We start from the raw sequence: 25,436 nt of genomic DNA on the forward strand, positions 1-25,436 counted from the left end.
GTTGTTTCCCCAGTCCCTTTGGATTCCTTCTACCATCCATGGAGAGAGAGAGTCTGATTTTCATTTCAAAGCTCATTATACATAGAGGAAGTCTGCGTTGGCTGCTATGTCATCACACCCATAAGCAAAGCTCCTAATTTGAGTATTTCTTTCCTAGTTCTTAGAAAATATCCTTATTCACTGCTGATCTTTACTCCCACACTCCTCTGAGAAATGCCCATAATGCCCATAGCAGCTCACAGACCTGTTGGGTTGCTATCTCCTCACAGCGAATGTAAGTTATGTACAGGGGGTGAGACGCTGACTTACATCACAGCATTACAATTCAGAAGTTTCTAATCTGAATTGAGCCTGTACGGCCCAGTACTGCCTGAACTCGAGAAAAATGACTCTTGAATAATTCATTATTTCATGAGGAAGGTTTTTGAGATGTTGTTAATTTTCTAGTATGCAATGCATCTCCCTGGCATTTGTTCTGATTTATGGTTTGCCTTTTCATGAAGAAATCATTATTATGGGTATCAAGAACTTTCATAATTTAAATACCCAAATTCATATAAAATTTTGAATAGAGTCCAGTAGAAAGACATCACATTTACACATTCACAGCACCTATTTCTAACTGAGTTCTAATTGGGTTCACAGGTTAACAAAAATACCCTTCTCTGTGGAACCTGTGGGTTTGGAGAGAGAACAGACCATTCTAATTTACTGCCATCTATATTTGATATGGCTCACAGTAATATCAACCCAGAGTGTAAAATTAAGCAGTGATCCCTGGTCATTCAGCCCTTTGATATTCCTGCTTTAAATGGAAATCATGCATCTGGAGAAACTTGTGCTGAAAACTTTAAAAAAATTCAGCATTCTTTTTCACTTAAATGGGGAAAAAGAAAGAATTGATGTCCACAAAGGAAATATAAAATAGCATCAGGAAAAAAAACCACACTCTCTTTAATCTTAGGGTGAAGCTGGGATGGTGCACATCAGCAGGACATCCTATTTGTGTTTGTGTGTCTGTATTGTCACCTTTGATGTCTTAGAACTTTTTGTTAGGAAAGTTTTTTCATCCTCTTGCTTTGTAAGGAACATTAATTTAGTGTCTCTGGTGCAACTTTACCATTTCTTTAAAAAGCTCCCATCTTTTTAATAACTTCTTAACAAATCCCAAACCTTCAGACTGTGTGTGCCTTAAAAAGATTCAGCCCAGCACATCAATTGTTTGTCCAGTTCCCCTACAATGAGAATGGCCAGAGAAGCACGGAGTAACACAGCCTCATTTCTGAAATTTCTATTTCTATCCAGGTGATGTTTGAGATCCCAATTGCACTATCACAGACCCTCTGAACTATTCCTACCTCCAACATTTTTCGAACAGTTCTTCAGGTGTCTCTGCACTACTCTGTCCTTTGTTAGCTGTTTTTTGTTTGGGGTTTTGTGTATTTTACTCATTATTCCCTTCTGCGGAAAGGGAAATGAAGACACAAATCAAGAAAGGCACTGAGGTGCAAAGACCACAGCTTTTTTCTACTGCTTTATCTACACGGCACCATCCCTGAGCTAAAGAGCATCAGCTCAATTTTTCCCCAGAGATGACTTTCCTCTTCACCTGCCTATTCTTTTCCTTCCCCACCCTGCCCCAGTAATAACAGAGTCACATTTTCTGGCTTTGAGAAAAGATGAGTAGAAGAATTCTATATTTTGTATAAAGCCCTAATGCCCAAGTTCTGGCTATCAAGTAAGAGAAAGGGCAGTTCAGTCTCCGGGCTCACTTGGCATTTGCCCTTTCCACAGAAAATAAAAACAACAGAGAAAAAAAAAGACAGACTAACATAAGACGTGATGCAGGCTTTGCAATATGTACTTGTCTACTGGCAGCAGGAACAGCACCTGTAGCCCGGGCTGAGTTCACATTTCATGACAAATAGCACACTTGTTCAATTCATTTTCTTTTTCCCGCAAAATTAAGGGAAAAAATGAGGAGTTCCTAGAGACACATTTATTATTTGGCTTTGTCCAAAAATTACTGTGTTCAACTAGTGGCTGATGATGCTCAAAATTCAAATGGCGCTGCTGAGAAGAGACAGGAGAGATGAGTCTCATTTACAAGTGCTTGTGTCTGTCCTTAGATGACTTCAATAAAGTTGCTTCAGTGCTGTGTGCTTCAATATTCTCTTTTGTGGATGGGGTTGACCCCAAGCTGATCTGGGTATTGCACTCTTTAAAGCAGTTCAGTTCAGTTCAGTTCAGTTCAGTTCAGTTTCCTCTTCCCTTGTTGCATTACATGAATTCATAGATTCTCTTTCCACAATAGAGAAGGCTGGGAAGATTTCCAAAGTAAGTTTTCTATCAGCAGGAACCCTAAATTTTCTCATAACAAAATTCACAAGAAAATTGTACTCTTCCCTGGACTGATTCAAAACCTTCCTTTAAAATAGACCAGGGCCTTAGTAGCTCTAAACAGTCCTCATCTCTTGCATTTATGGATATTAAAAATCCAGGTCATAAAAGGTGATGGTGAGAAGACTGTTATTAGCTCCTTCTTACTCCTCAGAACAAACCAATCTGTGCCGAGGGGCACACAGTGACACTGGGAGGATGTCATGTAATGAGAATGTGTCATCAAAACAAGATGAATGCATGCAATTAATTGCAGGAGTACACACCCGAGATTAGGCGAAGAGTGCCCAGGTTCAGATGTACCACTCTGCCTAGCCTCAGCCTGTGCTATTCCGAGCATCATGAGGATGATTGAGAGCCTGCTTAGGCAATTCCCAGCTCCTTAGCAAATCAGCTATGTACTTGATGGGAGCATTTACAGAGGCAACCTGGCTGTAATGAGACAAGCTGTGACCAAAAATGACTGATGAACACAGACTGATAAACACAGGAGAATGTGTCTGCCAGTGGAAAAGTCAGCCTGGAAACTCAGCCTCACAGCTCAGCCTGGGAATGAAGGACATCCTTGATGTGCGGCAGATTACCTCATAGCAGAGGCATCCTGAAAACACCACTGTTTAAAATGAACTAAGAAAATGAGAGACAACTTACCACCTCAGAAATTGGAAATTGACATGAGATTTTAAACTGGTGTTTAAAGAAAGAAAAGCAAAACAAGGAATGTAATGACTTTCCTTTTCAGGAGGAAGACTGAAATGAAGAGCACCCATTGATTCCCTAACAGGTGGTGTCCTATGCCCTCTTATATCTCAAGAATAGGTTAAAGTTCTGATTTTTACCGAACATGTGCATTCTCTCCAAGAAAACTACCTTTGCCTCACATTGTCCTTTTTCTTTCCTCTTCTTTTCTTTCCTCTTCTTTTTTCCTTTCTCATTACACACGTTGAATCTTCAATGGAACATGACATCAACTCTGTGACTCCATGATACTGACTATGAAAATCAATGACACTCCACCCTTCATGATTTTCATGATGAAGATCAACTCTGAAATAAGACTCCATCCTTCTGTTTCGGCCTCCTTTCTGGGCCCACCCCTCAAAGAGGTCAGTCTCCCTCATGGTTGACTTTGGACACTTTTGTCTTGGTCTTTCCATGAGGCTGGTATGAATCTGACATTCTCGTCCAGGATTGGTTTGGTTTGCTTGGTACTGGTGATTTTATGAATATATGTATGTATAGCTAAATATTATAGAATGATAGAATGGCCTGGGTTGCAAAGGCCCACAGTGCTCATCCAGTTCCAACCCCCTGCTGTGTGCAGGTCGCCAACCAGCAGCCCAGGCTGCCCAGAGCCACATCCAGCCTGGCCTTGAATGCCTGCAGGGATGGGGCATCCACAGCCTCCTTGGGCAACCTGTTCCAGTGCCTCACCACCCTCTGGCTCAAAAACTTCCTCCTCATATCTAACTTAAGCCTTCCCTGTCTTAGTAGTGTTAATATGTATAGCTTGGTAAGTATATTCTTCTTCTTGTTAGAGTTGTGATAAGTATACTTGTAACAAGAATATCTGTGTTAAATACACTTGCTGTTATAATACTATTTGTTAGTCATAATAAGTCTATTCACTGTCATGGTATTATTTATAAGTTTGCTGAGCTATAATTATCCCCAAATCCTATCTGATGCTATATTACTGGTTTTCCTACCTCAAATGACCTTTCTATTACTGTTATTATATACTTAGATATACTTGCTGCCTGGTAATATCTGTAACAGCTTTTTATCCATAAATATGCAGAATATATATTTGTATTATTAATCACAATATCTCAATAGTGGTGATTTGCAGTGAATAGTAATAAATAGGAATTTTTGGTAACCAAAGCCTCCGTGTCCTTGTGTATTAGGAAACCCTATAAACTTACTGTTAGGATCTCTGTATACCTGCTGGCCAGGTGGCAACCCCCTTTTGGATTGTAACTATATTTAACTTACACACAGGCTTAAGACCTTCTGCATACTTCATACCTAAATAATGTGTCAGACCTCAGCCTGGAGGGCTCATCTGCTTGGAGGACAACCAGACCTGTTCAGTACATCCCTTCCGTCAGAGGGAAATCTCTGTTCTCTTCCTATTTGAATGAATGTCTAAACCTATGAATGTGGCTGCCTTGCGTGTGGCACATCCATCAAGCTGACAAATGCTAAAATAAGCAGCGCAAGTCTCTTGCAGTGTTTATAGATGGAAAATACCTGCAGTATTCAGTTAGCTACTCCATTTCCCCAGCCCCAGCCAGACTGGCTTTGCATGATCTTTTCTACCATTTTGCTTTTATTAAGGCCAGACTAACTAAAGCATTTCTATATGGATGTTTGCTAGTCTGAAATCAATAGAACATCCTACTGAAGACTGATGACATTTTTGCACAAGTTGCACACTTTTCATGGGGTTTTTTGACAGCATTAGAAAAATGAGCTGTCAACATAGAAAACGTGGAGAAAGGATTCAAGCTATGAGTACAAGTCAAGGCCTGCGAATACAAATGCCATTTTTGTTGCTTAGTTAAACAGAGATAGGAATATGGGACTTCTTGGGTCAGAGCCAGTGGTACTCAGAGAATTCCCTTTGAAGCCAATGGCACCCTTATTATTACTTCCAGATAAGATCCTAGACCAAAACAAGGGCCACCAACACAAGAAGGACATGGAGCTTTTGGAACAGATCCAGAGGAAGCCATGAAGGTGCTTACAGGGATGGAGCACCTCCCTTTTCAGGAAAGACTGAGAGAGGTGGGGATCGTCAGCCTGGAGACAGGAAGGCTCTGAGGAGACCTTACTGCACTCTGAAGTGACTTTGTAGTGCCTGAAGGGGCCTGCAGTAAAGCTGGAGAGGCACTTTTTAGAAGGCCACATGGCGACAGAATGAGGGAAAATGATTTTAAGCTGGAGGAGGGTAAATTTAGACTAGATATTAAGAAGAAATTCTTTACTGTCAGGCTGCCCAGTGAGGCTGTGGATGCCCCCTGCCTGGAAGCACTCCAGGCCAGGCTGGATGTGAGCAATATGGGAGGTGTCCCTGCCTACAGCAGGGGGTTGGAGCTGCGTGATCTTAAAGGATGCTTCCATTTCAAACCATTCTATGATTCTACGTATACAAATCTCTTTATGCTGCTTAATGTACATATGAGGCAGAAGTAGATTATTGCTTTCTGCAACCAGTTTTGAGATATTGTTTGTGGCAGACGGTGGGCTTGAGGAGCACCATGCATTCTGCTCATCTGCCCACACACTTTGAGGAATAGAGTCACCAGGATACCTCAGAACTGCCCTTTTGCTTCAGGAAAGGACTTTCCCTCCCAACAATTGATTGATTCATTAGTCCTTCCTTTTTCCAGGAAGCATTTTACTTCCTGAACAACCATTAATGAAACTAAATTTTGCCTGGTGACACAAAAACACAGGTAGAAGTAAAGCCCACGTATTAAAAAACTTAAAATTAACTGCACAATAGAGAAACATGTAGGGAAGATAAGTGTATGCCTAGGACTAAAGAACACACATCAGATTGCAGATGATAATATTGTTTAAAGCGTCCTTATCACGTTTATAAAAATAAGCAGTGATGTTTAAATTAGGATTGTTCCCGTTCGTGATAAAAAAAAAAAAAGGCACTGAATTAGAAAAAAATTCTCTGTAATACAAAAAATCTCTGCACTAATAACACAGGAAAATAAAGCCCACATACACTTCTGACAGTATTAATGATCCCTTTTACAGAACTAGTCTCCAAGCATGGAGAGAATAATTGCTTACATTTTTTACCAGCAGCTCTTAAAGTCAGTGTTGGTTTTGTGGGCATACTGGAAGTACACTACTAACCGTAGAAACACATTTATTCAGCACTTGTTGTATTTGCAGTACTTTTACAGTACTTTTCCTGAATTCCAGAATGAGACACCAGTGCTCCATCCCTGCCAGGAACCAACCCTGGCCAGGTTCCCTTCCCTGCACTAAGGGCTGAGCAGCGCAGTGCAGCACAGCCACACACTGCTTCTATCTGCCCTGCAGGTGCCTCATCCCTGCCATCTATCAGGAGCAGTCCTTGGCCCACATGTTCCAGATTGTGGAACAGGAACAGTCCAGAGGAAGCCAGCAAGGAGAGGGAGGTGATTGTCCCCCTCTGCTCAGCTCTTTTGTGGCCCCATCTGCAGTGCTGGGGCACAGGAAGGATGTGGAGCTCTTGGAGCGGGGCCAGAGGAGGGCACTGAGATGTCAGAGGGCTGGAGCAGCTCTGCTGTGAGGAAAGGCTGAGGGAACTGGGCTTGTTGAGCTTGGAGAAGAGAAGGCTGTGGGGAGACCTCAGTGTGGCCTTCAGTACTTGAAGGGAGCGGATAAACAGGAGGGGAACGGCTGTTTGTGAGGGTGGATGGTGATGGGACAAGGGGGAATGGCTTTAAAGTGAGACGGGAGGCTTAGGTTGGATATGAGGAGGAAGTTTTTCAGGCAGAGGGTGGTGAGGCACTGGAACAGGTTGCCCAAGGAGGCTGTGGATGCCCCATCCCTGCAGGCATTCAAGGCCAGGCTGGATGTGGCTCTGGGCAGCCTGGGCTGCTGGTTGGCGACCTGCACACAGCAGGGGGTTGGGACTGGAGGAGCACTGTGGGCCTTTGCAACCCAGGCTGTTCTGTGATTCTATGATGACACTCTGCACATTTTCCTCCTCTATGCCCTGTTCAAAACTTCACGTCTTGCACTGGCATAACAATTGCAGAGCAGAGGGATTTTTAAGTAGGGAAGTAATAATCCCTTCCTTTGGAATTAAAATAAAATAGAGGAAGAGTCATTTCAAGGTAGTGTCGTTATTTCCAGGCAGATATTAAAATGCAGCAAGGAGCACAATCCCACATTTGCCTGAAGTAAGCAGCACATCCGCCTGCAGTGGCTCCTGCCATGACAGACAGGAATGTCTTCCCATCTCAGGCACATTGTACACTTCAGAGGAACACCGATCAGATATTTCTTACATTAATAAGGCCAGTCTGGTTCAAACCTCAACATATTAAGTAATAACGTCTCATTGAATAAACCTGAGGTAAATTATTTCTTGCTCAACAAGACAGCAACAAAACATTTCAGCTGATGGCAGGACAGGCTGAACAGCCTTCTCTGCGAGTTAACACCAGTTTTAAACAAGAGAAATGGATTTCTTACCTCAAGAAGCAATTGCTCCCCCTCCTCTTTCAAAGCGTATTATCTGCCTGCCAATAAGCATTTCTCCCTACAGTGCTGAATGGAGTCTCAGGCAGTATAGTTACACTCTGTGTCAATACACGCGTGTTCTTCTCAGCATGTGTGTGTTTTCAAACACGTTGCCAGGAAGGGACAGGCAGTACTGTGCTCCCAGGGACAATCCAAAGCCTCAACAAATTCTTTAAATTGAAGGTGTATCACCGAGCAGTTGTCAAAGCACGCCTTTTTGAAGCTCATGGTGTATGGATTCTCCTGTACCTGTGTTTCTGGACTGAACTTGAATGGATATTTACTGATCCTCTTTGAAAGTCATGGAAGCACAGCTTCCAGCCACAGATACTGGATTTCAATTTAAGGAGCAGTTGAGTCAGGATCCAGTGCTTCTCAGGAAATTGTATTCTTCAACTGATAGAAGACATTATAATTTGTGAGATTCCTACGAACTAATGGCAAGGGAGCACTCTGTAATGAATCAGCAATGAATGATTACCTCTGGTTATATTGCAGCTTTTGTGGCAAACTCTGGATTGTCACCAATGCTCCTGACTGCTTTAACATGAAGTAACACCAACTTCCCATTGTATAAGACTTGCTGCCAAACCCCCGGCCTGAAGCTGAACAAGAACTTTTAAATAATGTACCAATAAAGTAAATTATACAAGCGATCATTCCAGAAAGTGTCTGAACTCATTAACAAATTAGATAATAAAGAGGTCTTTTTTCAAGTAACTTAAATAAGCAAATTGAAATGCGATTTCTTCAAGAGCTTCCTCAGCACTTTCTCAGCAGCTACTTGGTTTTCCTGGGCAATTTCATTAACTCTGGGACTTGCAAAGTCTATTATAAACATTGAAAATACCCATTTGTTTTTTTTTCCTCATGTGATATTAAGGCACTTTCCTTCTCCACTGGCTGCTGGGCCAGCTGGCAACGTGGGGAAATGGCCTTTCTTGCATTCTTCCCTTTTGCATTAAGGGCATGGAGCAGGAGGTGAATCCACAGAGCACCACAGCCCCAGCAGGCTCAGGGCTGCGGGTCAGTGCATCACTGCTGCGACCCTCAGCATCCAAAGGGGTGAGCAGGCACTGGAGTGACCCATGCAACATGGCAAAGGATGCTTCACTGACCTTGCTTTCTGCTGTCAGGCGTCATTACATTGCCATTATCAGGGATCAGGGATCTCATCTCTAAAAGCCCTTATAGAGAGATCTAAGCATCTTACAGGTTTTCATCCCTATCTCCCTTTTGCATTAAAAAGAATTGTCATCCTTGCTGCCATTTCAGTTAGAGGAGGAAGTTTTTCAGCCAGAGGGTGGTGAGGCACTGGAACAGGTTGCCCAAGGAGGCTGTGGATGCCCCATCCCTGCAGGCATTCAAGGCCAGGCTGGATGTGGCTCTGGGCAGCCTGGGCTGCTGGTTGGCAACCTGCACACAGCAGGGGGTTGGAACTGGATGAGCACTGTGGGCCTTTGCAACCCAGGCAATTCTATGATTTGTTAGAGGAGAAATTGTGTATCTAGCTCTGCAAATCATTTTGTAAACAGTCAGCTCCCACTTCTTTTTAAGTTAGACAAGCTAAATTCTTTGGCAAAGACTGTTTGTGGCTCTTAATTAATACATTTATTGTAAGCATTTAAGTGACTTCTGTATAACCTGGACATACTGTTGTTACAATCCCAAAGAGAGGTTGGAGTTCAAAGTCCTGTTATACTGCCAGAAACATGATGGACCCTGAGAGATACCTATCTTAAAATTTTAACATCAGGTCCTCAGACTCTTCAATTCTGCAACTTAGTGAAGAAGCACATCACTGTCCTGGAGGTATGGGTGAGGGTTCTGGGATGGACCGGTGCCTCTACTGCTGGACACCCTTTCCTTGGGAACAGTATTTCCCCAGCTTTCTGTTCACCTTGTAATTGCTCCAGATGGTAGATAGACCTTAAGAGAAAAAAAGATTATTGTTATTAAGGATAGATGAGCAAATTCACATAGTTACTGGTATGCGAAGAGGCAGATCTTCTGTGCCATCCCTGACATCTATTTCACAATGAGAAAAACCACCCTCTGGAGATGCATATTTCTTCCTACTGACTCTATGCAGTCTGAGGTGACCAGCTCAGATTTAAACAATGAATTTTCAGATGAGTAACCCAGGTGACATAAATCCAATGCAAAAAGGAGAGGACAGTTTTATGTGCAACAGCTGCCAATGACAATGAAAAAAATCCCATTTTGGCCCAACATCTGATTTCTGTAGCTTCTGCCCACACACAAAGCAGCCGTTCCTCCATACTGAAGCGGTAAGATGTTATCATAAGATTCATACTATAAATATATGGCTGCGCTGTAATAAATATATATTCTTATTTTTTATGATGTACAGTGCTCTCAGCTGTAAGCATTGACATTATTATAATGGAGAGCAACGGGGGATACATTGTGTTAAATGGCCTGCAGTAATTGTGCCAGTGAATTGAGCTAATAACCATCAAAACGTGCCACAATATCTTGGAAGAGCATCTTTGCAGCTTATGCAAAAATGTAACATTGAGATTCCTGGGTTTACTGAAGGCAGATTTCTCCTCACCTGTGAACCGGACTTGGGTGAAACCACTGTCCTGATGCTTTATTTTCAACTTGCATTTGGAAGCCTACTGTAGGAACGGGTGAGGACTGCCGTGCAGCCTCGCTCCATCACGCAGCTCTGCAAGACAAGAACCCACAGCCATCAAAAGCACTGCGTCAGAAAAAGTCCAGTCCCTTAATCTTATCTCAATTTCACCTCGTGCAATATAGCCCCAATGACCTCAGTGCAGTCACACCCGACTTACCAGTAGGGAAACACATGTCATACAGAAAGAATATAACTTTCATCTGAGGCATTAATTTCACTTTATGTAGCTGGAAATCAGCCTAGATTTGCATAACTGAGCCCGGACTGATCTTCTCAGCTCCAACCAGCCCTAGAGAGGACTCAACAGCTTAGTCAAGGCACTTTCATTGTAAATATATTTGTCTGAGAATGGAAAAACTAACCAACTGAGAAAAGTAACCACAATCTTTTTTCTTGACAGAGCACGTTCTAATTATTTTTCCTTCTCCTCAGACTGTAAGTGGGAACAGTAAGTGATTTCATGACTGAAAAAAGCCCCATAGCCTGCCCAGGGCAGCCAAGCACAGAGCCCAGCTCCCAGTCCAGCTTCCTGCCTTCTTGCAGTGCCCAGCCAGGCACAGTGGTATTTCTCTGTCAGCAACACAACCTAAGCTGACCAACTCCCCATTTCCAGCTGTGCCAAAATCCCTGTTTCTCAGTCTTACCACTCTTCTTTTTTTAATTCTCTTTGCATCAGAAATGACAGAGTCAGGAATATGCAGTGGGCTGCCCAGGGAGGTGGTGGAGTCACCATCCCTGGATGTGTTTACAAACATTTGGATGTGGTGCTCAGGGCTGTGATTCAGCGGAGGGCTGTTAGAGTTGGGGTAGGATGGTTGGGTTGTGGTTGGACTCGGTGATCTTTAAGGTCTTTTCCAACCTGAGCTATTCTATGGTTCTATGATGTGCTGCAGACACTTTATGGAAGAGCAAGCTGAAGGAGAAGCATGAGTTTAGTTTCATATTAAATTTGCTTTCCTTGATGTCAAAGAGCTTCATGGTCTATTGGCAGACTATGCCAGTTGGTCTCTGGGTCAGGGAGCAGGTCCTCATTCATTAAGAGCAGGAAAATGTGGTCCCATTTCCTTAGAGCTGCTTTTTTTTTCCCCCACAGCAGGCAGCTCTATGTCATCCCTCCTCATCTTTGTACATTCATCATGGACAAGGAGCAGCCCAGAGCCCAGCTATCTCTTCTCAGCACCACCACCTTGCTGTGTAACTCTCCTGTAACCAGGAACAAGGCTTTCAGGCTCCTGCAACTCTTTCCTTTCCCTCTGTTGGCACAGCATGGAGCTAGCTAACAAAGAGCAAAGGAACTATCTCTAAGCCTTCAGTCCATCAGATTGCATTCCCCATTTGACTTGTACTTTAATTTCCCTTCCAAATGGTTTTGGTAACAGCACAAAATAACTCACCACATTCAGGTTGTATCACTGCTGGAAGACCACTCTTGTGCTGTAATGCTGGTTGTATATCAGTGTAAATGCATCAGCCTCACAGCCCTCCATCTGCAATGCTCGCATGGCAGACCTTCAGGAGAAAGGCAGGGGCATCACGTGGGCAATGATAGGGAGCAGAATTGCCTGCTGAAGGTAATTTGCACTGGCACTTAGCAGGGCTGACCCTCAACATGGCTGTGAGTCACTGCTGGGCACCAGGTGTGGGTCAGACATCATGATGCAGTTTTATTGACTTTGCCTCTTCCTAAGCCTTGCTAAAAAAAAAAAAAAAAAGCTATTTAGTGATTCACGCAGCTGTATATGAGAATAATCATTTAATCAAAACCTCACTAGAAAAACAAAAAGCAAGAAAGAAAAAGATAGGGCAATAATGTGTCATTTCCAACACAAATCCAGCAATGACCCAATAGACCTTCTCACCAGTAGGACAAGCTTACAAGCATGCTCTGTGTTTTTGCTGCTAAATAAATCAGGAGACAAAATATCTGACCTCCACCAGAGTATAATAGCAGTCAAGCACCATGAAAAATCAGTGGTACAATGCCCTCATCCACACCTTGGCCTGATTTTCTAAACTATGTATTTGTTTCCACAGAGAATGAGCAAAGCAAACTGCAGGAGGGGGCTTGTACAGGGGACTCCTGCAGTGGAGGCCTCACTGTGCAAAGGAAAACAAGAGGTAGCTGCAGCATGGAGCTCAGTGTGAGGGGAAGTGGGCACCTGGTTCTCCCAATCTCCTGGAAATAAAGCGGTAATAAAACATGCAAGAGGAGCAAATGCATGAAACACCACAAGAAAGCGTTGGGAGTGATGAAGTAATGGAACCCAAGGCAAAAAGAGCTTTGGTCAAACGAGTGAATAAAGGACAGGGAATGAAAACAGAGAAAAGCAGAACCTGTTTTCCTAATTTTGCTTTAAAATAAGTGTGTCCTCTTCTCTTCACTCCTATCTTAGCTTCAGCTGGGATGGAATTGTTTTCTTCAGAGGGATATTCTGTACCATGTGACAGCATGTGGAAGGAGAGTTCTGAAGGGGGCAGGACTTCTTCTGGCTCTTCTGCTTGCTGGGGGGTGAGCAACTGGGCACACATCACTTGTTATAGACATTTATCTATTGCCATAACTATAATCCTTTTTCTTTTCTCGCTCTGCATAAATGGTTTATCTCAACCTACAAGTTGTCCTTTGTTTTTTCAATCCTCTTCTCCCACCTGCTTGGTGCTTCACTTGTGGTGTTTCATGCATCTGCTCCTCTTGCATGTGTTATTACTAACTTATTTCCAGCTTGGGTTCAAGCACAGCAGCTCCTGTCCCTCCTGCACACACTGGACAGCCAGCTGAAAACACTGACACACAGATCCCTCTTTCTGTCATGAATAGAAGAGTGTTTAACATCTTCCATTAAGAAGTTTGTTTCCTCTATAGATCCTACACTTAAAGGTCTAGCTAATGTATGATGCAGTTATTCAAGGGTAGGGTCACTAAAAACAAATGTCCTATATCTACAGATGGATCTGCTAAATTCTCATCTGACCCAGCAGTGTCCTCCAGCACTTTTTTTTCCCCTCCTAGAAACTGAAAAATCAAATTGTCAGAAAGCTGCACTCGCCCCATATATCAATCCACTAAAAAACAGAAGCTGAAGGTATGCAGAGGAGGTGGAAACTGCAGCAAGGCATTTGTTAGATGCTGCTTCTGCTCCCTGGCAGACTGCTAAATGCAGAGGGCGTAAGAGTGAGCAAATCTAAACAAGAATTTCCTTCCCTCACATTAGGCATTCATGCTGAAGAACATCAATAACGTGTTAGCAAGAGAGAAGTTCATTTGCTGTTAGAAAAATGCAGATTTTGAAAGATTTAGGTCACAAGGTGTTTGGACTGGGGGGGGGGAGGGGGGATGGTCTGTGAGTATGAGCAGTAACACTGTTCCTTTCAATGGTTAACTTCAGCCTGAGGAAGTGGAAATGCAGAAAGCTAGGTGCTTCCAGGTATAGTTCTACAGCTGAGGAAGCTTCAGCCTGTAGGTGTACCCTCAGGCAGGCTGTCCACTGTCCACAGTGGAATGCAGGCTGAGAGCATTCATCAGGTGAGAGCATTTAGAGCTGTTCCAGCTGTGATTTAAGCAGAGGGCATTAGGAACATGGCTCATCCGACCATCAGTAGGACCGGAAGCAGCTGCACACTGTGCTCAGAGCATGGCAGCACGCAGCAGAGGGGGGGTAGCTGAGAGCTGAAAGCAGACATCTCTTCAACCAATACAAGTGAAGCATTGGAGGATATATGCCCAAGATAAAAGAGAATCTCCAGTAATAGGATCTGTGAAGTTATCAAGTACAAGGGGGATTGATTTTAGCATCACCTCAAGCCATCCAGCACCATTTCTCATCTCAGTCCTAAAGTTGCCAAGGCCACATCAGAACCAGACCTGTTCAGAGCAGCATCAGACTAACTAGGTACTATGAGATGTGAAGCTGTCTTCAGAAATATAACTGAAATAAGCAATATTGCAATGTTTAGCACATATCATAGTGAAATACTGACACTTCAGTACATGCCTTCAGAAAATGGGAATGAGGATCATAGCCTAAAGATGTTACACAGTAATGAGACAGACTGAGGAGTTTTGATTTGATGAAAACCAGAATTATCTTGGGTCAAAAATGTTGAAGTGGAAAACAGTTTGATTTGCACAGAAATTGAGATCCTTGAGAGTAATTGGAAGTGGACACATTATGGGAGAACTCCACAGAGGTTTGGAGAACATTTAATATTAATCATAGACTTATTCTTAGATGCAAGCAAATTTCTTAACTACACAGTCATCACAGTTACAATGGCTAGTGTTGCATTACCTTCAGTGCAGATAACTGGAAAGGTGTTATAAGCACACAACAGTCTAAAAAAATGCCTTTAGATTAGATAGTATCTTAAAGGAAAACAAAACAAAAGGGGAAAAAAAAAAAACCCACAGGAATTTAGAAGGGTAATAAAGCTGTGAAGGGTCCAGAGCACAAATTGTATGAGGAGCTGCTGAGGGAACTGGAATTGTTCAGTCTGGAGAAGGGGAGGCTCAGGGGAAAACTCACTGCTCTCTACAGTTACCTGAAGGGAGGCTGTAACAAGGTGGCAGTCAGCCTCTACTCCTAGGTAATGAAATAGGAACAAGAGGATAGCTTTGAGTTGCACCTGGGGATGTTCAGGTTGGCTATTAGGGAAAATCTATTCTCTGAAAGAGTGGTCAGATGCTGGCACAGTGTGCTCGGGGAGTGGTGGGGTCACTGTCCCTGGAGGTGTCCCAGAACTGTGGAGATGTGGCACTGAGGGATGGTGGGTGTGGGCCGGGGTTGGACTGGGTGATCTTACAGGTCCTTTCCAACTCTCTATTTCACCTCTGTGACAGCATAACAATCAATAATCTCTCATGTATGGTATGTTTCCACAGCTCCAAGAAACAGATAAACATCTGTCCTGCATGGAGCCAGGATTTCCACTTGGTTATCCTTGTGGGTCCCTTCCAATTCAGGGTATGAGTTTATGATTCTATGATCTATCTTATAGACAAGAACTGGAAATAAAGGAGAGGGATATGACCTTATGCACACCTCCCAGTACCAAAGGAACCACATTAACACAAACCAGCCTGAGCAGAGGTCTCTATGTACAATGCCATGTAAGTAGACTCCTGCCCCAGCTCTCCTGTCTCCTGGGGAGCTCAGAGAGCAGAAAAAAATGCTTCATCTGTAGGAAATGGGAACTGTGAATGTGTCTGGCCTGTTCTGCATCAGCTGCTCCTGATGATGATGCACATAGAGCAGATGGTAGCATGGGTAGCTCTGGGCAAAGCGGGAGCAAACTATCCAATTCCATTAATCTCTCCTCTGTCAGGCTTACTCTCAATATACTATAGCTACACTGGCAGCTGATTTACAGTTCATCCCTGTCTGTCGGCACAGGTGTTAGCTATATCTATTTGATAAGATCATACTTTTTATAGTTTTATCATTCTGAAATTAAAACCATTTAAATATACAACTAAATAGCCTAGAACAGACTCTCACTGCCCTGCCCCCTCAGCCAGTTTTTGACAACTTCAGCAAGCAGGTGTGAAGTGGCACCACTCAGAAGGTAGAGGACAGGGAGGATCAGAGCCAGATCCAAGTGATGGAGGCTGGCAGGTTTCCACTGAAATCCCTGTGCAGCTCCAGCAGTGGATACCATGCCAGCTTCCAGAGAAGCAGGTTTTCTCACAGCCCTAATAGCCTAACTGCTCTGCACATTTTTTACCTAAACACATCCATCACTAGAGCTCTCATCACCCCTCACACCTGGACACATGGGGAGATTCACACAGACTCACCTTCTTACACAGATAATCTTCTGGTGACACAGCAAAGAGAAGCAACGCAGGGCCACAGATGGAAGGAGACACCTGCCAGGTGCTTTCTCATCTTTGTATTTGGCAGTTCTGGTCTCCTTTATTACTCCTAGCATTCTATGGGTGTTCCTCTCTGAACTTTCAGTACTGCACAATTGTCCAGATGTCCCTATTAAACCTCAGGTGTCAGCTGACCCTGCTCAGACCACTATGAATAATGAATACCACGGAGATAACATCTGTCAAAAAGAAAGCCCTTGTGAGTACGTCATTGACTGCTCTCCACTCCTGTTCAGCATTAACACCATCAAGAGCAGAGACCCCATTGATCCCCTCCCTACATGCCTGGCTAGAGATGCTTTGCAGCAGCAAGAGGCACCCACTGCCCTCAGAGCTGTCCTCATCACATGGCACACTCCATCACACAAAGTCCACGAAGGACAACACCACACATAGAATCTACACAGGCACTAGCCATTATCAGCTGGTAAGGATATGCTCATCATTGTGAACTGATGCTGTCCATATGGAAAGCTTTAGTTCTCATCTTGACCCAACCAAACCTGGTATTTGAGGAGTCACTAAGGCAAAAAAACAATAGCTAAAAAACTACTAGAAATCTGCCAACAGACTGCACTAAGACAGCAAATTCCCAAGCACTTAGCTGGTCGGACCTTAAAACCCATTGCTGTAGCATTATGTACATTTGTAGCTTGGAGCTAGAAGCCTCAATAGGCGCTAAGGGGATGCAATAGCTATTAGCTACCAGCCACATCCCAGTACGGCAGTCTGGCACCTGAGCTGCTGTGCATTCAGACTGTGCAGTAGCCAAGCCAGGATGCTTTCAAACAAAGTCTATAGCCTGCGTTGGCAGGCTAGGTGAGCACTTTCTAGCCTTGAACTACCTGATGCAGAGTTAGTGTAAATCTTTATGGTTTCACTAAACTCACTGGAATGATATTGATTTACACCAGCTGAGAATATATCCCATTTGTAATTTCTTCATCAGTTCAAACCAGCATGATAAAACATACCAGCTGAGAGCGAGCCAGTGTGCTTGCATCCCTTGGGGCTCTGAGGAGCACCCCCTTCTGATCCAGATAATAATTCAGTCCATTTAAACACCAAGGGCTTTTCCTTTCCCACTTTGATTCAGAATTTGTAAGTCATTGTGGAGAAGACAAGGCTGTGTGGCAGGTGCTTGGAGACCCGTACTGAATTATGCACAGCAGAAAATCTGCAAAATAAACTTCAAGAGCTGCAAATTCACCATGTGTGACTGAAAATTGCAGAGAGACTGAACCCTAATTTCCAATTAAATATATCATCAATTAAAGCTGCATTTGCAATCCTTTCTTAATTGTCTGCCAATCTGCATCTACTGCTGAAACAAAACCATCATCATAACAGAAATCAAAATGGATATTTGATGCCCTGTGCATATGGCAGCCTAAGGGTTTGGGGAGGTTTTTTTGTGTTTGTTTTAAAGAACAGGAGTTTCAGCTAATTAATTTTTTCCATGTGTTTGCTTTAGATGGTGGAATTCCATAGTTCCTATTAAGTAGAGACAGGTAATTAAAGGAGAAAATGAAGCAAGTTTTGCCACACACATTGTGCTTACAGAGTTGAAAGGGCAATATTCATATTTAGAATAATGCAATAGCTGCTTACACAAGAACAAACAACTCCTGCTGATCCATCCCATTCACAGCACATTTTGCAAGTATACTTCAACCTTCAAGCCTCTCATGAGTCCAGCTGCATCTTCAGTGTGCATTCCAGGTCTTTAAGGTCCAACCCTTACTTCACAGTGATATACTTTGCTTAAATCCAAATTAAAGACTGCAAAGCCTCAATCAAGATGCTGTGAGCTGAGGCAGCCCAAGTATTGCCAAACTCCTTGCAAAGATGTTATTATAAAAAGCAGGTTTGCAAGTGAGAAAATTGGTTCTGAAAGCAGTGGTAATGGGGAACCTTGCTCTCTGCATCCAGACTCAATTACTTTAATACATCTGCATAGTGTTAGGTTTACGTGACAAGGTTTTGGTAGCAGGGAGCTGCAGGGCTGGGTGCCCTCTGTGAGCAGAGCCCTGCACTGCCCCGTCCATGTCAGATCACAGCCGGCTCCAGCTACTCCTAAGCGACTGCCAATGGCCAGAGCTGAGCCCTGAGCAATGCTGGGTGTGCTCTGGGAGAGCAGATGGAGGAGAGGGAAAAACTGCTGTGCAACAGCAGCTGGGAGAGAGGATGAGAAATGGAACGAAGCAGCCTTGCAGCCCTCAAGGTCAGTGCAGAAGGAGGGCAGAAGGTGCTCCAGGTGCAGAGCTGAAGCTCCCCACAGCCCAGGGGATGCTCACAGTGGAGCAAGCCGTCCTCCTGCGGCCCACGGCACAACAACGTGGAGCAGATCTCCACACACAGCCATGGGGGAGCCTACAGTTCAGCAATGGATGTGGCCTGGAAAAGGCCGCAGCCCATGGAGCCCCACAGGAGCAGCCTGTAGAGAGGAGCCCTCGGTGCAGCAGGAGGGCTGGGGGAGCTGCCACCCATGGGGACAGGGCTGAGCAGGGCCTGAAGGGTGGGATCTGTGGTACCGAGCTGTGCTGGGCACTGCTTGGAGAGCTGCAGCTGTGGGATGCTGGGATGCCCACGTGGGATCAGGAGGGGAAGGGCGGTGTGCCCATGGGAGGGACAGAAGAGGTGACAGTCAGCTCCCAGGGGACATCGTGCCACTGCCAGTCTGAAGATCAAGCCTGAGAAGGCGAGAGGGAGGTCTGCAGCCACTTCTGCTGCTGGTGCTGAGCTGAGCCTCACAGGAGACACTGAGCCTCAGCCAACAGCGCCAGGCATCATGGCCGCCTGCTGGCCTCCAGCAAGGTGCTCGTCCTGGCACCTGACAAGCCATGTTTTGAGGAACTATTGCTTCCTTCTAAAGTTATCTTTTCAAACCTCATTTGTACATGCCCCCCTTTAAACTGATTAGTCATTATAATTGACTAATTTTCTTATTTAGTTTTGATTCTGATTAACTTCTTTTGAACCTTTTGCACATCCTGAACCTCCATACACATCCTTATGCTGAGATCCCATGTTTTTGAAATTAATGACACACATTCTGTCACTTTAAAAGATACATGCTTTTTGGCAACAAGCTAGAAAGACCAAAACTCTGAAATTCTGAGTTTATGTCTTTCTTCTTTTTTTTTTAAATAAAAAAAAAGTTAATAAAAAGCATAATGCCTAGACTATTTATTCTGGGACTATATATCTAAGAAATTGTTTGCAGTTCCAACACAGCGAGGTTTGTTAAAATTTGGAAGGATAAAATAATGGTGAGGAGATTGGGGTTGAATTATTGTTGGAATATCTGCTACAGCTGAGTCCAAAAAGAATCTGATATACTCATAAATCCAACTACTTTCTAAGGTACATTTTGGAATTTTTACAGTCATTGTGTTGGGCAGAGTACAGAGTACATGGACTTCTTATAATTCTAGAACAGAATCAGATGAACTGCTCCCTTATCCATAAATCACACACAACGTTACCAGAATTACTCAAAAACCCACAGACTCCAGCTGAGATTAAGCCCTTATTGTACAGACAGGTGGCAAGAGATAATATCTGTTCTTAAGAATTTATGGTATACATGAGAAAAAAGTTAAAGGCTATCAGCAGTATTTCCATTTTTCATACAGAAAGTCATGGCAGGGCGAACTGAGGTGAACTGGTTCTAATTCCATCTCACTGAAATTCAACCAATTCGCTCACTGCAGCCTAGAAAGCATATTGAGATCCTCTATGGAAAAGAGATGCAGAAATACTGGCATTTGGTAACCACGCCTTTTTAATTCACCCATCTGCCCACTCTTTTAGTAACCGCCTGCTTGCTTTAATGAAAATCCAGAGACAGGACCTGCTCACCAAGGGCCTGATGTTTAAAGTTATTCTATGTTCTGTCAGATACATGACCTTAGATATCTCCTTTAGAAGTTGTATGGGAATTGCTAGGTCATGGCCTGAATAAATGCTTGAGCACCAGGTGAGAAGGTGTGGCTAGACTAGGGAGCTCAGATGCAAGCAGCATACCTTAACAACCAGAAGGGTCCACCTCTCCTTACCCTCATTTAAGGGTTAGCAGCCAAGGGAGCAGCGTGTTTCTTTAGAGATTGTGCTCTTCTAGAAATCATAGAATAGCTCAGGTTGGAAAAGACCTTAAAGATCACCGAGTCCAACCACAACCCAGCCATCCTACCCCAACTCTAACAGCCCTCTGCTAAATCACAGCCCTGAGCACCACATCCAAAGGGTTTGTAAACACATCCAGGGATGGTGACTCAACACCTCCCTGGGCAGCCCATGGCAGTGCTGAACAGCCCTTTCTGTAAATAAGTGTTTCCTGAGATCCAACCTAAACCTCCCCTGGCACAACTTGAGGCCATTTCCCCTCGTCCTGGCACCTGTCAGCAGTGAGAAGAGACCAACCCCGCTCTGCTGCAATCGCCTTTCAGGTTCTGGAAGAGAGCAATAAGGTCTGCCCTCAGCCCCCTCTTCCCCAGCCTAAACAGCCCCAGTTCCTTCAGTCTCTCCTCATAGGCCATATTCTCCAAGCCCTTCCCCAGCCTTGTTGCCCTTCTTTGGACCTGCTCCAGCACCTCCATGTCCTTTCCGTACTGAGCTGCCCAAAACTGAACGCAGTACTCGAGGTGGGGCCTTACAAGTGTCACCAGCCTTCAGAAAGGATGAGTCAACTTCTCCTATATTGCTTTCTATACTAATTCCTAATGCATACCTTTTTAAATGTGCTCCTATCCTAGTAGAAGGCATTATCGTTGTTTCACAGTTGTTAAAGAGAAATGGACATGATTCCTGGATGATTCTTCTGACCTGTTTCTCACCTCATCTCATCTGAAGTCAGATTAATTTTCCTCCAAGAGCACTCATTTCTCTCCTGTCTTCATTAATGGGTCTAGGCGTTTTGACAGATTCCTATAATCATGCAGAAGAGTCCCACCAACAGAACTTTGAAAGAGAATATCCTAATGTTTTCAAGATCTCCTACTGACATCTAAATTTACCATAACCTCTTTTACAATCCAGGCCATAATGCCTGAAAGCTTCCCTCTGCCCACCTCTGCTTTCCCCTAAACTGTCCATGTCTCAGAGGTCCATGCAACACAGCAAGCAGCTCTGCCAGCCCTGGGAGAGGGCTGTGTGTCTGGCAGACTGACTGCAGTGGGCTCCAGCTGCCAGAGGTCCTTTCCAGACCTGAGCTGGAAGCAGCTCTCAGTGTCAGGGTCTCACATGTCTCTGCTGGAGCTGCCATGTTCCACATTCTCCTAATGAACCATAGAATCATCATAGAATGGCCTGGGTTGCAGAGGCCCACAGTGCTCATCCAGTTCCAACCCCCTGCTGTGTGCAGGTCGCCAACCAGCAGCCCAGGCTGCCCAGAGCCACATCCAGCCTGGCCTTGAATGCCTGCAGGGATGGGGCATCCACAGCCTCCTTGGGCAACCTGTTCCAGCGCCTCACCACCCTATGGCTGAAAAACTTCTTCCTGACATCCAACCTAAACCTCCCCTGTCTCACTTTAAAACCATTCCCCCTTGTCCTATCACCCTCCACCCTCGTAAACAGCCATTCTCCCTCCTGAATGGTGAAAAGTTGCTTTGTTATTTCACTTGATTGTGTTTGTTTGATGCGCTTCAATCAACACTGCTGAAGACAAGCAGAGGTGAGCATGAGAAATACTGCAGAGGCTTTCCTAAGGCTGAATGGCTGAAGTTTCCTGGTTTTCATAGTTTTGACTGGCATGGAATTAATTTTATTTGTAGAGGCTCATGTAGTGTTGTATTTTGTATTTTTAATTAAAATAGTGATAACCCACTAATATTTTAGTAGTTAGAGAGCAGTGCTTATAGAGAGGCCAGTACTTTTCTGCTTCTTGTGCTGCCAGCAAGGGGCTGGGAAAGGACACAGTCAGGATGGGCAACCAAAGAGATGTCCCACACTGTTTGGCACTGTACTCCGCAATAGGAGGTGGGCTAAAGAAAGAGGAAGGGGAGGACATTCAAAGTGGGGGCATTTGTCTTCTCAATAAACCATTGTATGCAATGAGCCCTGTTTTCCTGGAAGTGGCTGAGCAACTGTCTGCCTTGTTATGCTTTGATTGAGTGCAGAGACTTCACTTTAGCCAGAAAAGTGTCTTTTTTTTTCAACCCCCAAGTCCTTGCACTTTCTGATTCTCTGCCCCATCCCATCTGGGGAGAGCAAGCAAGTGGCTGCACGATGCTGAGCTGGGTTAACCCACAACACCAGTCCACCAAAACCCTGTGCTCAGAGCTTGTTGAGGAGGAGATGCAACCAGCTGCTCTGTAGCTCTGAAACAAGGAGAAAAAAATCTCTTTGCATTTTTTATGCCTAATTTAATGGAGTAACCTTCTGCTCTGCTCCTCTGGAAGTCAACAATACAACCACAATATCACTACATCAGCAATACCTGTTTTGAAAGTGAACTCCTAGGCTATTTTTAAGAGCTGAATCAGCTGCTTTGCTATTCCATTCTAAATGGCAGAGGGAAGCAATCCTGGAGCAACAATCCCATGAGCACCAGTCCCTACAAGCAGCAAGAGGTTCAAAACAAGTTGGAAAGGAGACGGAATCCCTGGATGAAACAGTAAGAGCCCAGCAAGGTTAGTAACTAAGTGCAGAGTACTATATATAAGATTAATACAGTAGTGAGTCAAATGTTTAATATAATGAAATATATAATGAAAGTGAAGGACTTTCAGAAATATGAAGTTATGCTCCCTCCTAGATTTAATCATTGGACTTGACTGCATCATTTGCCAGGTAGATGCACAATTACAGCTTGCAACAGCAGAAGTGTCTCTACACTCCCATGCCTGGTTTCCAGAACAAAAATCAGACAAAAGAGGTACTGTATGTGGACTCACTCCATCTTTCACCCCTTTCAGTGTGCACGCATATCTCAGAACCAGCTTGCGGACCACTGCACGCTGCCTGGCTGAGCAAACCTGGAAAGCTTTCTGCAGTGCAGTTGCTCTAAGTTCTGGATGCTCCAGAGGGCACACTCCAGCAGTGCCTGCAGCCACTCTTACAAATATATTGTCTGTGCAATCAGCAGAACTGCCTGGCCCTCAGGTTAAATCCTGGCACCGCTAAATGGGTTATCACCTTCTTTTGGATCATGAGAGCATTAAGACCTCAGGGAAACTGATGCACCATCACTAATTTGCAGTTTGGGAATAAAACCATTCAGCTCCTGAAATACCACATGCTTCCTTCTCCCTTCTGCTCTCAGCAGAACTATGTAAGTGCTCACAGTTCACAAAGTCATCAATCATCTCCTTTCTCTCCTGCTCAGCAAATCTTACACTCCAGCATCCGAACGGATTAAAATCAGGAAGTCCAGATTCTACTAAGTCTGTAAACTCTGTGCAGAAAAACCCAGCTGTCCCATGCAAACACTGCAGGAGTTCAAACGTTCAAGCTCAAGAAGAAACGTCAGGTAACCTGCAGGAACGGCTGGAGCATTACTGCAGTGTTCACTGTAAGAGTAGGATAATCACAAAGAAAGTGAGAAAAATAAAACAATGCAGGTATTGTACTGAAAACAAAAACACTGTCTAATCCTTGCCAGAAATGGATGCAATAAATGCATTTATTTGATAAGCACAGGTAAGTTTCTCACACCTGGAGGATACCACACACTAACAAAAGCAAATTAAGTCATGCAAGTTGAGGTGGGACTGTACTAACTGATGCAAAGCAAATTAGGAATATTCAAGACATAAAAAGAGGTTTGGGGTAGATTACCCTCCCTGAGCTCCAGGATGGCACAGCTGGGTTGCTGTCTCTCCCTGACATGGTTCATCAAAAGCTGTACTGGGGCTTCTTCACTACAAACATAGCTAAACACATGCTGCCTGATTTTATGTATAGCAGGTAAAACAACAGCTGCTGACTGCTTGCAGGGGGTTGATAGCTTTCTGAGCCAGAGGAAGGCTGAGGTTGTGTGCTCTCCTCTTTGGAGATAGCTTTCTAAGGCTGCCTGGGCACAGGCCTGGGTACCTTGCTGGGTACATCACTGTTGGAACAGGGATTGGGCCAGATGGATTCAGATTTGCCCAGCCACTTTCAACTGCTCTGCAATCCCAGGCTTTACTTCTCTGTGTTCTGACTGATCAAGTACGTAAAAGCCTTTCTTATACCAAAATAAGTCAGTGTAGCTATACCTGACTTCATCACAGAGATGGACAATGTAAATGCTTATGTTTTCTACCTAGTAAAGCTGCATCCCAACTGTAATGCTATAACGGGATGGAAAGTACTGTAATAGTAGCAGGGTGGCAAAGCCTTTAATGACAGCAAACGAGAATGAAGCCCAAATGCAGCAGAGCCACAGAAGTGAAGGAAAAGTTCTGCTTACCTATGGAAGGCCTTAGGTATGCAGGGATCTCCAGCAAGGGATTCTCACCTCCACTGTCAGTCCCTAACTGAGGGCTAGGAAGGCATGGATCCTGACTGCACCCTTTCATCAGTTTGTGGCACTGCATGCACCTGAGCTCCTCTGGGATGGCCCTGCCTTCTCACCAGGTGCTCCATCAGTGCTTCATGCTGTGATTTAGCATTGCCACTACACCACCTACGATGGGTTGTGGTCTCAGCAGGCATCTCTCAGCTGACAGTAGAAGAAAAAAGAAATCCCAATAAACCAGAAGGGAGAAATGAGATCAGTTTTAGGATGTGCAGCTCTAATACAGAAAATTGGTGCAATGGAAAATCAGTTACTTCACTGAACTTAAAAATAGAATAAATGAAAGTAAAAAATTAAGGAAATACCTGTTAAGAATCATTTTCATGTCCTCCTCCATTTTTAAGTACTAGCAACAGAAAATCATACAATCTTTTAAAAACTTACCTATACCCAAAGCAGTGCTTTTCTGTAAGAAAATTAAAAGTTCTACATCTGAGAATGCAACAGGAAACAAATAAAGAATATACATGTTTGTAACGGCAATGGATTTTTAAAAGAAAATTGTGAATCAACTGTAAAATATACTTAAGAAATCCTCTGTTAGTCAACAGCCATTGAGAACAATATAAATTTAAAGAGACTCTCCTAAATTTTGAAAATTCGTTTTGAAATTGGAGTCGCAATATGATTTTCACAAGGAAAAAATAGAAAGATATTAATTTCATAGAGATCATTTCTCTAGAATCAATGAAATGTTTCAGAAATATCAGCACACAGAGGCACACAAAAGCAAT

General features: G+C 43.9%; 1 long non-coding RNA gene across 1 annotated transcript; it reads right to left on the reverse strand.

The window, feature by feature from the left end:
• Positions 1 to 9,250: 9,250 nt before the first annotated feature.
• LOC149919280 (uncharacterized) lies at positions 9,251 to 25,065 on the reverse strand. The gene is made up of 4 exons (XR_016464861.1): positions 24,595 to 25,065; positions 11,722 to 12,020; positions 10,241 to 10,357; positions 9,251 to 9,591 (listed from the first exon to the last, which is right to left on the reverse strand). It is a non-coding gene; the product is annotated as an uncharacterized LOC149919280 (long non-coding RNA).
• Positions 25,066 to 25,436: the final 371 nt, after the last annotated feature.

The sequence above is a fragment of the Phasianus colchicus genome, chromosome 2, assembly GCF_987193195.1.
Source record: "Phasianus colchicus chromosome 2, bPhaCol1.hap1.1, whole genome shotgun sequence".
Lineage (NCBI taxonomy): Eukaryota > Metazoa > Chordata > Aves > Galliformes > Phasianidae > Phasianus > Phasianus colchicus.